The sequence below is a fragment of the Amblyomma americanum genome, chromosome 2, assembly GCF_052857255.1.
Source record: "Amblyomma americanum isolate KBUSLIRL-KWMA chromosome 2, ASM5285725v1, whole genome shotgun sequence".
Classification (NCBI taxonomy): domain Eukaryota; kingdom Metazoa; phylum Arthropoda; class Arachnida; order Ixodida; family Ixodidae; genus Amblyomma; species Amblyomma americanum.
Window position 1 is genome coordinate 159,990,391 of NC_135498.1, and position 16,380 is coordinate 160,006,770.

The 16,380-nt window shown below is 42.3% G+C and overlaps 2 long non-coding RNA genes across 3 annotated transcripts; both read left to right on the plus strand.

Moving 5' to 3' along the window:
• Positions 1–2,114: 2,114 nt before the first annotated feature.
• Positions 2,115–6,808, plus strand: LOC144119205 (uncharacterized). 2 transcript variants are annotated; one of them, XR_013312293.1, is made up of 4 exons: positions 2,115–2,239; positions 2,647–2,717; positions 6,276–6,382; positions 6,512–6,808. It is a non-coding gene; the product is annotated as an uncharacterized LOC144119205 (long non-coding RNA). The 2 variants fall into 2 exon arrangements; XR_013312292.1 differs by lacking the exon at positions 2,115–2,239 and having other exon boundaries at positions 2,597–2,717.
• A 2,662-nt stretch (positions 6,809–9,470) lies between these two features.
• On the plus strand, positions 9,471–15,309 carry LOC144119206 (uncharacterized). Its single transcript, XR_013312294.1, has 3 exons — positions 9,471–9,526; positions 13,271–13,378; positions 15,237–15,309. It is a non-coding gene; the product is annotated as an uncharacterized LOC144119206 (long non-coding RNA).
• The last annotated feature ends 1,071 nt before the right edge of the window (positions 15,310–16,380 follow it).

Below are 16,380 nucleotides of genomic sequence, written 5' to 3' on the forward strand. Positions count from 1 at the left end.
GCCAGACTGTACAATATGCTGTAGCACTTATGAAATACTCCCCTTCAAGGCTACCGCATGCCTCTTACATGCGGTAAAGTTTAAATCTGCCAAACTAGCTAGTCTGCAAGATGAGACGCCAAGCCTCTGACATCTGGCGATGTGTACCTCCCATGTAATTAGAGTGATTGGAGATGCTCCTTTTTGATGGAATTTCAGTTGCTGGGTGTGGAAGGACCAGATATGAAGGGCAACAACTAGACACCCACTTTTTAAGCAACATCACAATAAGCAATGTGCCTTAGCTTTCCTTCTGTCCAAAAAGGAGTTTCATTTTCTATGTTCTGTGTTCACATAACTGCTTGCATGTGCACATTTTGGCTTGCTGGGAGGTGCTTTCCTCTGTTAAACTACAGTTTTAACTCTGGCCTCAGTCTTCTGCGCCTTCTTAATTTTTTGCTAGCGTTCACCTTAAGTCGCGTACAAACTCACGCAGATCTCCACTTTTCTACGTTTCCAGCTGTCACATCTTCTCTGCCTTCGTCATGTCCACCACTGCATCCAATGCCTTCAAGTCTGCTGTGTATAATCATTTTATTTAATCTGCCTACACATGTATTTATGTTAGTCGCTCTCCTCTCTTCGATGCCAATTAGCCCTGAGAGTAAATAAGTGAAATGGTAGTCTAATCTAGGTCTGAGCAATCACGCATTATGTTGAGTTTATTTTACCACGTTGGCCAGTAGAGAGTGGAAGGAAAAAAAGCTGCTAAGTGGAGCTCGACATGCCTCTCAACCCCTACACTGGAAAGCAGCAGACACCAAGGCATACTTAATCACTAACGACAACAGAACATGACAAGTGTGAAGTAATTCAGTAACGTTCGTCGCATTTACCACAGTGCATACTCGCTGCTCAGTAATTTATTACCTCATTAGACATTCTTCAAAGCGAGTACAATTATGTGTTTTGTTTGAACATGGCACCACATACAATGACAATCATTAACCTTGTGCCAACACAACATAAAATAAACTTCTGCCCAGTAAATGCATTGCTTACAGTGCCACCACGGCACCTGTTTAGAAAATAAGCTCAAAATATTAGTGACATTAAATTTGAGCAGACGGTAATTCCCCCACCCCCTCCCTAAAAAAAATGAAAAAGGGTGCTCTTCCGACGGTACGTTTGTACGCTGTAATATTTGCGAGTCCAACTACGTGTGAAATTCAGATATAAATAATTAACGCCAAAGCATTCGGTTGAATGCGAGGCGCCAGGGCGCGGGCAAACAGTAATCGTCTTCAGGTATCCACTGGTGCCACGCCCTGAGGGCCACTGCTCGGCGAATACCATTTATGGCCACGTTCACATCCAACAAGCTTGTCACAAACATCACACAGGTGATGATGCAGCAGCAGTTCATCATTGCTGTTGGCCAGTGCTGAATTTTTTGGCGTGGTAAACGGAATCATCCACCGAAACGCGCGTCGACTGTTACTCGCCAGATTCTTGCAGTCCCACGAGGGAGAGCAGCTTTTCCGTCGGCTTCAAGTCTCCTCTTTCGTGCAGGGCCACTGGCATTGTAACGCACATTCTGCATGATCGTTTTACTACGCACCGATGCCGCACGGGACAGCGAGCTGTTGTATGTACACTCCAATGCAGCGTTCCGGCCACACACATACACACACACATACTAAAGACACACAACGCGCAGGACGCACGCAGCGAACACGGAAGAACAAAAACCCATTCAATAGCGCCTGTTCATTCAACTCCACACTGCGCTAACTGCGCACATGTTTCCGACTGCGGGCTCGGCTAGCGCTTCGACTTCGCCATGGCTAGCCATGGCCAAGCTGCGCTGCCGCTGGTGGTAATAACGTTCATGCAATGAAAAGAAAAAACAATATATCAAATGATTCAGGTTGTCAGCTAAAAAAGCTACCGAAAATTAAATACATCTTATATGTTTTTGCCGTTGTGCGCCTTTGCAACATCAGCGACGTGAGCTGGAGCGCGAATACGCGAATGGCGCTATGAATTTCCCGTGTAGCTCCGTAAATTGCAAATGGCGTGGCATGTCTAACTTTTAGACATGCTTGCAGAGGTAGTCGGTGCGAACAGTTGAAGTTCAATCGACTGGAATTGCTCAAGGAAAGTCAGTGGCACTGCATTTTTATTGTTTCTGTGCATTGCGAGTGACTTTGGCGGCAGCCACTCGGCAACGTCTCCGGTTTGGCGAACTTGTGAGAAGGTGAGCCTTTTGTTCTCAAATTTTGAAAGCGGTTTTTTGTTTTTATTGTAACCCTGCGTCTCGTCACATGTTATGTTCACGATAACATCAGTACAACGTGCATACGCTTTCTGTCTCTATTTAGAGTAATATTGGTCGATCAGCGCAAACTTTTGGATTCAATTAAGCACGAACTGTCCATGTTGGTACTGCGTGTCGAATGTGTTTTGAGACGATTCTGAGCGGGAGATGGTGTTCTGAAAATTTGTGTACTACCAGATATAGTCTAGAGATTTGAAACCATTTATCACACTGAAACAAAGTCGGAAAACTGTTTTGTGTTCATGCATCTGCTGTCCTTAAACTTGACTTTTCGCCAATCATTCGCATGGCTCCTTTGGATCTGGAAAATTGACTACTGTTGCTAGGGGTGCCTGGTAGCAGAGCTCCTGGGGACGCCCAGTGGGTCATTTGTTTGTCCAAGTGCCCAGTACCAAAGGTACCATTCCTGACATTTTTTCCCAGTCCGTTAACCTCATATTCCTTGCAAAGATTACAGTATGTAATCAGGTAGTAAAAAAATTGGTAACTTCTGCATATTTCAGAACAGTTCAGAGAAATGCACATGCAGCATCAGTATTCTCTCGGTAGAATTTCTGAGACCTGGATTCATTTCTTCTAGGACTGTGGCAAGCAGTAGGTCAACTGTACATAAATTTATTTTCCTCTGGTGCAAAGTAACGAGTGCAAACATCATAAGACAAGTCTCTAGTCTGTTTCATTCTCCCTGCATTTGGCCAAAGCATAATATGAAATGCTGTATGTTTTATGCCCTAGTTTCCTTTACTTTGAGCAGTAGATATTGACAGTGAATGGCAAGGCAACTCCAATCGCTGACGGTTTTGCCTTCGGCAGCAAAACAGGGAATACTTTACCCCATGTGTTATCTCGACAAACTCAAAACTGCGATGGACAGCTGCGTCCACAGCTGCTATCACCTCCCAAGTGCATGCGCTCGTAAGACACATAATAACTCTGGATTGCCATTAACATAGCCTTGCTCATTGCAGTTGCCGATAAACACCTCATAAGTGGTACTATTATGCACTCTTTTCTTTGGCACTATGTATGACCTTCTGTTCTCGCACTTTCTAGAAATAATGCATGCAGTTTTGAAGTGCAAAAAGGGAATTTACGTGTAACTATATTGTCATGTCAGTATGTTACAGCCAGATTGTACATTGATGTCAGTGCTGGTGGTTTCTTTTCATTATTTTAGGAGAATGTTATAATTTTACCTATAGCAAATAATAGCCCTCACTAATTAGCTGATTTTGTCATGTCCACTATTTTGATATGCTAAGCCACCAAAGCATGATTCAGAATGTTGTCAGAACTAAAGGCACTGAGTCTTTCGTGTCAGTAAAAAATGTGCTTTATACCCCTGTCACATGGCATTCCTCGAAGGCCTTTCTAGCAAAGGCACCATTTTTCACCAAAGGAGCGAAAGCTTAAAGGAGCAGCGATGCAGCTACACGGTGCAGCCCAAAGGTGAAAGTCGTTCAGGCTTAACACCCGCTGCTATACTCGAGGTAGCTGAAGTGAGTGTTCTAAAATTAAAGTGGTGTATGTATTCTGTTCATTCGTTGAGCTTTGACAATTTTTTTATTCTGATTGCTTCCTTAAAAGTACTGCAACAGCTACTCTCATCAGCAGAAGCAGGTTTTGTACGTGTATTGCCTTGGCCACCATGGGCGCTCGGTGTTGCCGCAACAGTTTCACTGTTTGAAATTTGAATATAAAACATAAACACCCGTACAAAAACCAAAGCCAGACACACCTTTCGTATTTGAAAAAAATGTTTTCAAACATTATTAGCTTATCTATTTTTTTTATTGCTTTTACTTTTTGACTTTGGATGGTACTGCGATCACGATTCTCGAATGCCGCGTCTTCGGGCTCCAAAGGTCTCGGTTGAGCGCCTTCGCCTCCAAGGCCCTTAGCGACAAAGGCGCAATATTTGTACCGGGTAGCTGCACTCCTTACGCCTTTGGATATGATTCTCAAAGGCCTTTGCGGTGCCCGTGTGACAGGGGTATTAGTGTGGTATGGCTGCTTGAACACCTGTCCCTGGTATCTCACAAACTGAATAAGGAAGGGAAAAGCCTCAGGGTGCTTGCCGACGTTTCGACAAGAGGACTTGTCTTTGTCTGGCAAAGTGTTCATCATTGGTGGGGTTTAAATAAGGTTTTCACTTCGAGGCGAAAGGCCTGTTGTGTAGGACGAGGGTGCGATATGGGAAGGGCGTTACGATGGGGAGCGTGAACCTTGACCAGGCATGATAGCTGCTAAAGAAGATTAACCGGTTGACCTGCAAAACTGTGAAAACAAAAAAGCCCAATTCAGTAGAAACGAATCTCTGGGTATGGAGTGTGGATAGTGGGCTTGAATGGCTTTATGTTCAGCCGCAACAGGTGGCTTGGTATGGCTGGCTGCCTTTTCCTGAAAAACTAGGATAAAGGAATTAAGCAGCATGGCAGAATAAAATACCAGGGGGGGGGGGCAAAATAATTTGAAGGAAAAAGAGAAAATGAGGGCAGGTTCGGAGAAAAGGCAAAAAGAAGGGGGAGGGGGAGGAGTATGGCAGCCAAGGTTCCGAGAAGTGATGTCAGGAGGTGCAGGGCGTAAGGTTAAAGTATAACGATAAATTAAAGAAAGCAGGAAAGGAGGGGGAATTTATGGGTTGGGAAACCTCTGACCATGTGCAAGGCCTTTTCAAATAATTATGCCAATTCCGGAATGTACAGAGCTGGCCACATTTAGTGCAAACATGTGAGCTCATGGCCGCACTCTTTAGAGGTCCACTGTGTGCGGCGCAGCCACTCATCGCTGCAAAATGGCGCAAGAGGAGATGCACCTGGATGTGGTGCTTCGTGTCATGTTACACTTCGATGTGTGGCAATGTCAGACACAGTGGCCCAAAGAGCACAGCCATGTGCTCGCGTGTTCGCACTAAGAGTGGACAACCCTGTACTTGATTCTAAGTTTCCTCTGTATATGTTGACCCCAGACGAAAACAAGTTGTCTTGTCGAAACGGCAAGCAACCTGAGATTTTTCCTTCCCTTGTTCACTTTTTGAGTGTCAAGAAACCATCTGCCTACTCTTTCTGTACCATGCACTCCACATCTTGTACGGTTATCTTTGTATGTATACACCAGTGATAAATCATGAAGGAAATCAAGGGATTTGTATTTGTATTGCTTAACACTTACTTTAAAGCTATATCATGAGGGTATAGTTGAAAATGTGCTTCGGGGGCTTGGTTGTGTGTCGTGACTGGTTTCTCTTTATCAGGGCTACTTGACAGCCACCATGAAACGCAGGCTTTTGAAAAGTCGTTCCTCAAATGAAAGAGCGTTTCCACTGTTACAATGAAAATGTTATTTGCTAAAAACTTCAATCATTGCAGTTCAGGGATTGATATTTTTCAAATAACTAACTTGAAGTTCAAAACCTGCAGAAGGAACTATGTAACTTTTTTCCTGCCTTAAAACCCCAGTACTTATTTGCCAGTTTCAGCAAGCAGAGGTCTGTTTCATGGCACATACTTTCCACTACCTTGCATGAAAATTGTGCAGTACAGGCCCACCATAAAACTAGGGACATAGTATACTGCTTGTATGCAACTACTTTGGCGTTAGAGCATGCATAGCATGGTCTTAAAGTTATTCTTTTCATTTGCAACTGGTTCATAAAAGGCCTATTCTGGCAAAAGGCATTTAGCAAAATTATCTTCCTCTGAATGCTTCTAAGGATAACTTTAGTTCATTCAGGAAAATATATATTGACAATATCTCTTAAAGGCATGATTGTCCATATTAGCTCTTGTTACCTCACAGTATTTAGTTTTGTGCCTCCAGCATCACTGACTTGCATCATATGATAAATAGAGTAGTAAAAAGCTCGCTGTTAGTTTAAACCGCAACTCATGATGGGGCTGTGCACTTTTTGTTGTGTTACATGAAATATACTTATGTATGAAACAATTTCTTTCAGCTGCACCTCACATGATTCAAATTCCACCAGAAGAAAGGCTGCAACACAACATTGCTCACTATCTGTTGCTTTCCCAGCACATAACATGCCATAACAGCACATAGCAGGTAAGATGTGAACAAAAACAGTGCATGTATATGTTCCACACATGCATTTTGTGTACTACCAACACTATGATATGATTAACTATGTCATGTAAGAGAGAGCACACAAATCATGTTTTGTATATATTGCAGCATGGTTATTTCAAGTTTTAAACTGGCCTTTGAAACGACCCATTGTATCACCGCTGGTTACCCGGTGGCACTGGGGATCGAACTCCGCACCTCCTGCTTGCGAGGCAGATGCTCGGACCACTAGGCCACTCCTGCGGTCCCCCCACTGATGTTGCTTACACCAGGTGCTGTTAAAGCCCCGGTATGTATGTTAAATGCATTTTAGAAAGCCATTCACTTCCAAAGTACCATTTCATCTTTATAGCAAAACCACAGTTCACCTAGCTAGACAAACCTGCTGCATACAAGCCAGCAGAAGGGTTGCACGTACATGCTTCGTTAGGAAAACATAAAAATCAAGCAGAGCCTGCCCTTCATGGTGCATTATACCCTGATTTTGAGCAATGATCACGATAGGCAGATGGTCATTTCATTGAACACTTGCATGATACATTCGTAGAATCGAAAAGACAAGTACTATTGCAAAATCTTCAAACAGTGTTTATTCTCAGAGAAAACATATCATGAAAAAAGTGTTGGATTAGTTTTGGTGTACCTCGTATGGGGAAAGGGGCTCCCACTTTGTGAAAGGCTTAATTTTGGAATAACGAAAGCGTTTAGACTAGTTGGGTTACCATGTTTAGATAGTGGATGTGCTCAAAAAGACACTGGAAGTAAGCGCACTGTGTGGAAATCTCTTTCTGTATACTTGTCTTTTTGAGCGCTTTCACGATCTAAACTTAATTTTGCAAGAGAGCAAGGAAAACTAATATTTAAATTCCAATATTTAAGGATAAAAGATCATGTTTCATTGTGTTGCTTAAAGTGTACATTGTATCGCTATTGCTGTATTGCAGCACTTCTGTCGTGGCCCTGCATTGCAGCCTCTTGACTTTTGTTTATTTAATAGGCAGTCCTTTTTTTCATTCGATTGCAACACTTTAGGAGTTACTACAGAGTTGCGTGGTAGCGAACTCTCAGATTAACGGTTTGCATTATTACTCCAGCATAACTTGCTAAGAGTTTCACTGCAGTCTTGTTACTAGAACAGCCTCTTGAAAGTATTCAGCCTGGTGGTCATTGAGGGTTACTGTTCACATATCAAAATGCCGGATCAGCTGTATACTCTTTACAGCTACCAGAACTATGGTACATTTCATGACATGCTGGCTGAAGAGTGCTGGAGCACCAGACTGGGGATTTGGATGAAACAATTTTCAAATGTGTGCTCGGTATCACGCTGTTTTGTTCCAGTTGTGGAGAGGTTTTCTTTTCATATTTGTTCTGTCAAACATTTAAATTTTGGGCAATATGTTGTTGCCTTTATCTTGTGTTCTCTTTGTTGTTGAGGTTTAGTATTTTTGGCACAAGCACTCCACTCTATTACTTTTCAGTATAATTTAAAATTTGTAGGGCACGTTATGAAGAATAAAACTTCTACTTGAATAATCTGCATGTGTTTATGTTCTCATTGTTGATATAAAAACTTAGTTGAGACAGCTTGTATTTTAGCTCTGGCTAGAATTTTTAGGAGAGCCTCAGTAACATAATCACATGACCAACACAAACTCGGTATTATTATTTGTGCAATGAAAAACAGTTTTAGAATAGTTATTAACAGCTGTCAGTGTAGGACTGGCCTAAAATGTTGTGTGCTCTATGTAGCTCTTCTTTGAGGCAGGATTAATTCATCTGCACCTGCAGCCTGATACCGCCAAGATACCAATTCTTGGGTGAACTTGTGATTTTTTTTCACTGAGCGAACTTGCATCATCTTGAAGCATGGAACTTGAGCTGATTCTTAACAGCTCTAGTGTAGCGAATTTCATTATCCTCATTGCTTAGTTTACATTCACCTCAGGACAATGGCCTTTTCCAGTTTAATTATCTGTGTCTTGCACCAGCTACATGCCACACTATCAGAAATCACCTAATCTTATCTAGTGAGCTTATAATCAGCTATCTCCTGCTGTATTTTCCTTAGGGTGAAATTCATTTTGTTGTGATACAATGCACAAGCTGTTTCCTGGTGTGGTGCTCAGCTTATCTGGAATGAAACGCTTGGGAAATGGTTCTCTGATTTCACCTTGAGTAGACGAAATTAACTTGTGCTAAGGCACTCTTTGACCACAGATGCCCTTGTGCCATTAAAATCCATCAAATTCATTCCGTTGCCCTAAGATACCATTGGTGATTCATTCTCTGCATTGTATGCCCTGGCCAGATCCATTTTCTTCTTTTAATTTCTGCCAGAATATTAACAACTTCCTTGTTCATCCCTGTTATGGTTTCGCTCGGTCAGTTGTTCTATTAATAATTATAATCACTTTATTGAAAACATTTTGGGCTAAATGGCATCAAGTTTGCCACTCTGCACAATGATATATATGTTTGGTCTTGTATGTTTTTACTTGTGTGGTAATGTTTATTTTGTGCTCACTGTCTAAACAACCTTATTTGCCTATGATATCCTAAGCCCTTCTATACCTATTTTCCTTCCCCCTGGCTCTTTCTCTTTTCAGTCATTTCTCCTCTTTCCTATACACCGGCCATTGGTCACAAGGCTGCTGTGGGAACGACAGTCAGCAGTGGGCCCTTTTTGTTCATGGAACCTGCACTGCTACTATTAGCACTAATAGTACGTTATCAGTATTTTTGTGATAGTGCATTTATTGTTATTTATGAAGTAGTTGGCTAAGGCAGTGGTAGCAGTGTTGGATATTGCAATATATTATGCATATATCTCACTTGCAATATATCAGTGTGTTCACTATAACACTACCCTCTATTTCTTTCAGTTCAGTTATTTGGCTATAGATATATTGTGCTGCTTTCCTAGTTTAGTCAACTCAAACTAAAACTTTGCTCTTTGTGTCACAGGTAGAATCTACAATGATTGCTGCTCTGCGTCTTGTAAGCAGGAGGCAGTGTTCAATGGAGCCATGAACTTTCCTTGGAATTGAAAAGCCTTTTCCGTATTATGCGCTGAACCACGAGTGTGAAGAGGAAAATGTCATGCCTTGGATTTCTGCAGAGGTGAGCCATTGCGGTGAATCCACCAGCGTGAAAGACAGGGATGAGAAAGGAGACAAGACAGGTGCTGACTCGCGACTAAAGTTTATTGGCGTGAACAGGGAATATATAAAAAGCCAAGCAATACCATAAACCATGTAGTTACAGATAAGCATACAGGACAACATGAGTCAAAAATCGCCCTCAACATTTCCCTGATCGAGGTAGTCCAACTCATTGTGTGTTAACACGATAGACAAAACACACATTCTTCACGGAGTCATAAGATGTGTCTAGCCTCGATAATCTCCCATTTAATCTCTCTGAATTTACTGCCAAAATGCGTGTTGCCAAAAGGAAAGGGTAGCAGACTTCACATCCCGTGCAGTGTACAGCAGAGTTACCCCAACCACCTAGCCAAGCCCCTACCCTCATGTGTTCCTGTAGTCTTACATTCATACACCTTCCAGTTGCACCTATGTAAACCAGACTACAAGATAGTAATATTTGATACCACATTCATTTTACAAGGTACATATACATTTCACTCTACACGTGTACTTTTCTCGAGCCACATTCACAGAATTATTCTTAAAATTTTACATGCTTTAGACAACGTATTAGGGGCCGAGAAAGCCGCTTTTACATCATACCTTCTGGCCACATTTTTCAAATTGTGCGACAATTTATGTACATACGGTAACACAACTGGTCTTTTGGCATCTCGCTGGCTGGCCCCAGCCTGATTGTGCCGGTCACCGCAAAACTGTCTCAGCTTCTTTAACAATTTATCATATGCTCTTGCAGTAACAAGGTTTGGAAATCCTGCGTTCGTTAACCTTAAAATCTGCTCTTGGAAACTAGTCGTCATGCTGTGAAAGCATAATTTCATCAATTCTGAGCCCGCGCTAGAAAGTGCAATGCTATCTTTCACTGGCTTGGAATGGTCGACATGTAGCCAGGTAGCAGCTTAACACTCGCCAGCACACATGAAGTGTGCTGAGCATCAAGGTAAGGTCCAGAAACCACAGCTCTTTTTCTTGGGTCATTTGCTCCAAGGTAAACCTGAGATAAAGGCCTTGCTTTTTAAACAACTTGAGAAGATGTACAGGTCCCGAACTATCACAACCTTTATAAAAGACCAGAAAATCATCGACATAGCAAAAGATTTTTCCCCCAGCCCATGCACATTCTGGACAATTCTATCCACCCTACTCAAGAAAATATTGCTTAGCACAAGGCCAACCTTTGAACCACTACATATTCGAGACTTTAGAACACATACCGCACTGCGCTACTCTACAAACATGCTCTTCAAATAAATGCTATTCAATAACATGCTCTTCAGATAAATTTCAGAAAAGGATTCATGCAAAATTATCTCTTGTTATTTGCAAAAGCATCCGTCTACTTCGCATCTTGAAGATACATTTCTTGTACTCAATTCGCAGTGTGGTTGAGTATCTTAAGAATGACAATCCAGCGGATTGTCTTGTGATTAGTGTCGATGTAGAACTATTTTCTTCTATCCCGTATGAAAATCTTGTGAAAAGCTTATGAATGTGTATATCGGAGCACAACGATGAGCTCGTGTTTAGGAACGGGTGTGTAACATAAGTCTTTTTTGGCCCTTGCCTCCTTTTATTTGAAGTGAAGAGCATGTTTGTGGAGTATGGCAGTGCGGCATATGTTCAAAAGTCTGCTAAATGTATTGATTCGAAGGTTGCCCCTGTGCTAAGCAATATTCTCTTAAGCAGGGTGGAAGGAATGATTGCCAAGAAATTGCATGGGCTGGGGGAAATCTTTCGCTACGTCTATGATTTTCTGGTCTTTTACAAAGGTTGTGATAGTGTGGGACCTGTACATATTGTGAACTTGTTTAAGGAGCAAGGCCTTTGTCTTAAGTTTACCTTGGAGAAAATGTCCCAACAAAAAGAGCTGCGGTTTCTGAACCTTACCTTGATGCTCTGCACACGCCATGTGTGCTAGCGATATTCACCCAGGAGTGTTAAGCAGCTACTTGACTGTTGGTCGAACGATTCTAAGCTAGTGAAAGATAGCATTGCGTCGTCAAGTCTAGGCTCGGTATTGTGAAGCCATGCTTTTACAGCGTGACAACTGGTTTCCAAGAGAAGATTTTAAGGCTAATGAAAGCATGATTTCCCAACCATGCTATCGCAGAAAAGTGCGATAAATTGTTAAAGCTGAGCATATAAGATTGGGCAAGTTGGTCTGACATGCTAAAGATAAGAATGGCGCAGCATCAAGTAACGAGGACAACAGGAGAGCACACCCACGCACAAGTGCCATCTTTTCAGCGGATGCAGAATCTAAGAGCGTGTACTTGACATTCAGCGTTGGCAGCCAAGGATCGGGCTCGTTCAATCTTTAGCGTTCAAATCCGTGTTTCCTCGTTTCCTTGACTGTCAACGCTGAATGTCAAGCACGCGCTCTTGGATTTTGTATCTGCTCCAGGGTTGGCACTTGTGCGTGGGTGTGCTGTCCTGCTTTCCTCGTTACTTGATGCTGTGCCATTCTTCCCTTTAGCATGTTAAAAGCTGAAACCCCTTCGCAGGGACTGTCATGATCAGGCTGGGGCCAGCCAGTGAGATGCCAAAAGACTGACTGTGTTACTGTACATACATAAATTGTTGCAAAATTTGAAAACTGTGGCCAGAAGGTATGACGTAAAAATGGTGTGTTCGGCCCCTAATAAGTTGTCTACAATCTGTAAAATTGTTAATAACTTTGTGAATTTCGTTAGGGAAAAGCACATGTGTCGAGTGAAACGTGGCAACATATATGTGCCTTGCAACCATTGCATGCATTGCATACCATTATCATGTGGTTGGGTTTATGTTGGTGAAACTGGAATGTGTATCAATGTAAGACTACAGGAGCATGAGAGGTATTTGGATATTGGTAGGGGTTGTAACTTATCTGCATATTACAAGAGATGTGAAGGCTGCTAGCCATTCCTTTCGGCAACACGCATTTTGGCACTACGTTCACAGCAGATTAACCAGAAAATTATCGAGGCTAGACACATCTTATGACTCGGTGACGAATGTGTGAGTGTGCTGCCCATAGCATTAACATGCAGCGGGTTGGACTGTCTAGATGAGAGGAATGTTAAGGGCAAACTTTTACTTATGTTGTGATGTAGCTTATGTGTAATTGTGTAGTTTGTGGTGTGTGGCTTTTCTGTATACTCTCTGTTCACTTCAATAAACTTCAGTTGCGAGTCAGTGCCTGTTTTGTTTCTTTTCTCGTCCCTGTCTCGTGCTGCTAGATTCAAGTACTTGTAGAGTAGATTCACTGAATTGTGTACTTGCAGAGGCTTGCGAGAAAACGAGAAGAATTTTCTTTCCTTTATGCGGAATGGAAGGTTGAAATTTTTTTACTTAAATCTTTGCAGCATTAAATTCTATTCGGAAAGGTAAAACCCACTTTATTGTACATTTTGTGTGCAATGGTGCCGGTGGCTGCATGCAACTGAAAACATTCGTCCAGGTTATCTAGCTAGCGTCCTTCTTCCTTGTGCCACATTTTCTGAAATAATATTTTGTCAGATTTATTTCAATCAGAATTTCTAAGAACATATTGGTGATCACATAATGGTGATCACATAATTTGGTGATCACATGACATAATTCAAAGCGTGATCATTGGTATTTTTTAGTCTGGGGCAGTACAATGAGAAGTACATAGTATATAGTAAAATTAAATATGACCAGTCTAACATAAACAAAACTACTTTTTTTAAAGGAAAATTTTGCTACTGAAGTGCTGGAGTGACATGGCATTATGAAGACGTGGACAGTGTGCTGTATTCATGATGGCACGAGAACTTGCGTACAGTGCTTCAGGTAACTGGTGAGTACCTTGGTGCTGTGCTTCTGCTAATGTAGCCAAATTATGTTTTTAATCTAAGAGTGTATCTGAAAACTTAAGCAAAAATTGAGTAGTATTTAGATATTCTTGCACCAGATACCACTGTGAGAATTAGTTATTAATGATGTGTCTCACATGTACCCTTGTCTGCTGAATATAGTAAGCATGGCTTTCGAGCTGAGTGCCTCCGACGTATGAAAAAAAAAATGGCCACTGGGCTGCTCCACGACGCGTGGAGCAGCCCAGTGTAGCACATTCAGGCTTCATGGAGTGGAGAATGAAGGCAGTAAATAATTTAAGAGTAGAAAACACAGCACAAACCACATTACCAGGAAAGTGACAGAACACACCGACCCTGATGACACTCTTTGCATGAAGGGTGTTATAAAGTTGCCTGTCATGTAGTGCAAGATGGAGGTCACACAGGACGGGTGTTAAATATGAGTTGATGCAGACACCTGTCATTACGTAGTACTCGCTGTAGAACTCGAGCAAGAAGCAAAGGTAACAGCTGAGCATGGCCACTCTTGTGCTTTCCTCCGCAAGCAATCTGGAATTGCACTTAGAAATCTTTTATGCTTTCTCTTGACATATACATCATTGCTGCATGTGGCGAGGAAAAGTACATACCCTTGATGTCAAGTGACAGTGAACTCACAGGGCTGGTAACAGCTCACTGAGGTGTTGTGATATATCTACAGGGCACCTCATGAGAACAAAGAGCCCTTGAAGGAATTCTCTCAAAGTTTGTTGCCACATGGACCTCTTCGTAATCAATGACTCTAAAAGGCAAGCCTTCCTTTAGTGTCACAAAAAAAGGCCTAGGACATGCGTCTTTTTGCTTCTCCATTAGTGCCAAAATGTTTGCTAGCGAGAACTTTTGCAGATATATAATTATTTCACAAAATGTCAAGAAGGAGACTGAAGCTGCACCAAGCAGTACCAGTAAAAAACTTATCACAGCTGTTCAAAAAGCAGAAAGACTCATGCCTTCATCCTTCTTTTGCATCAGACACATGAGGACACTTCGTCTTTCTGGGTCATCATTTTGAAAAGGTTCACATGGCAACGGCCTTTGGTTAAATTTCTGCCAAGAGCCCTTTTTTGAAACTTGAGCATCCGTTCCTTGTGAGGCACACTGCAGAGATATTGGAATGCCTTAGTGAGCTGCTTCCGGTACGTGTGACTGCATTTTCACTGACATCAGATATTAGTACATTTTCTTGCACATGCTGAGATAATGGAAGCTATGAGTGAAATCATGCGGTTTTGGGGAAGTGTGCTTCCTGGGGCCGTATTCCAAGTTTGTGTCATAATAAAAAGCGTCATAATCTGCCGCAACGGGCATGCCCGGGAACTGGATATAAACTGAGTGCGGGACTTTCGCTTCGTCTTGTCTTGCCTATAACAAATTGGATGGACGATAAATTCGGCAAGCGTCTCCCACCTTTTTCAGATGTTACCAATGTTCCTTGCTCGCTAAGTTGTGCATTTAGTACTATGTACAGAAAGGCACCTGCATTGAATTGCATCTGGCCCCCATCCTGAGCTACTTTCTATTTGCACAAAATGATAAGCAACTGTAAAGACTTTCATGCGCACAGTGCCGCCCGGGAAAGCGCATTTTGTCTGCTTCTTTCTGGACCTGTGGTTTTTACTGTTTACTGTTATGAGAAATGAATTTTGGGCAATAAATTATAACAGGTTGGTTCTCGGTGAATGGCTTTTGAAAGCTTCTACGAAAGCCGATTGTTCAATAGCGGATGGTTGATATGTATTTGTGAAATTTATATTTGGTGTTGTGTGACCACTAAATGAGGATTTTTTTTATGCTTTTCAGATGGATCCGACAGCAATGTGCAGATGTACAATGTGTGTAGTTTGCCATGAAAATAAAACGTATGTACTTGTACTCACCCAAACACTTACCACTTTTTCATTCTAAGCTGCATTCTTTGTACGTATGCAATACATAATATGCGTAAAGGAAAGCCTTGTACATAATACTTATTTCTTCGGCACCTGGACGGCTATATCTACAGTGAACATTGCGGGCAGAAGCTATACGAAGACGCATGTTCATGTACTACAGAAAGTACATAATTACAATACAGATAATTTCCGCTCTAGATGAAATTACTTCCGAGTGAACGGAGGACGTATGCATACACATTGCGGAAACTCCAATAAGAACAAAACATAAGCATTCGTTGTGAAAAAACGATTTCGGTCTCGTGCATAGCATGGCGTAACTTTCCGTTACCAAGAATGTGACAGTCGTCATACGGAGTCTCTGTTTCTGACATTCAGTCCGTACCTCATGTTGCGGAAAACCCTCCGGCAACGCATTCCCAGCGGGTTTCTCTGTACTGCGGAGCATATTTTTTTACAGTGTGGCTTATCCGGGTCGTAATGAGCAAGGAACTTGGAAGCCACAATTGCCTGCTTAACTTTCTGAACAGCTTTTTCTTGTTCCTTGTTCCACTCCCACTTGGCCCCTTTAGCTAGGAGGGCGTACAGCGGAGCCAGCACAGTGGCCAGATTGGGCAAGAACTTGCCGTAATAATTTACAAGTCCGAGAAAAGCTTTCAGCTCACTCACTGAAGTAGGTTCTGGGGCTTCGATAACAGCCTTGATGTTATCGTCCTTTGGTCGCAGACCCTTAGCGTCGATCCGATGGCCGAGAAAAGTGACTTCGTCTTGCCGGAATTTGCACTTATCCTTGTGCAGTCGCAGACAGTACTCCCGCAGGCGTTGCAGCACCCTCTTCAGCCTTGATACATCGTCCTTTTTTTCAGCGATGATAATATCATCCAGGTACACCTGAACTCCTGGAATATCGCCCAGCAGCGCGTCCATCCGCCTCTGGAATATAGCTGGAGCAGAACTTATGCCAAAAGGTAATCGGTTGAAACAGAAGAGGCCTTTCTGAGTGTTCAGCACTGCTATCTTTTTGGCATCCGCGTCTAAAGGTAGCTGGTTGT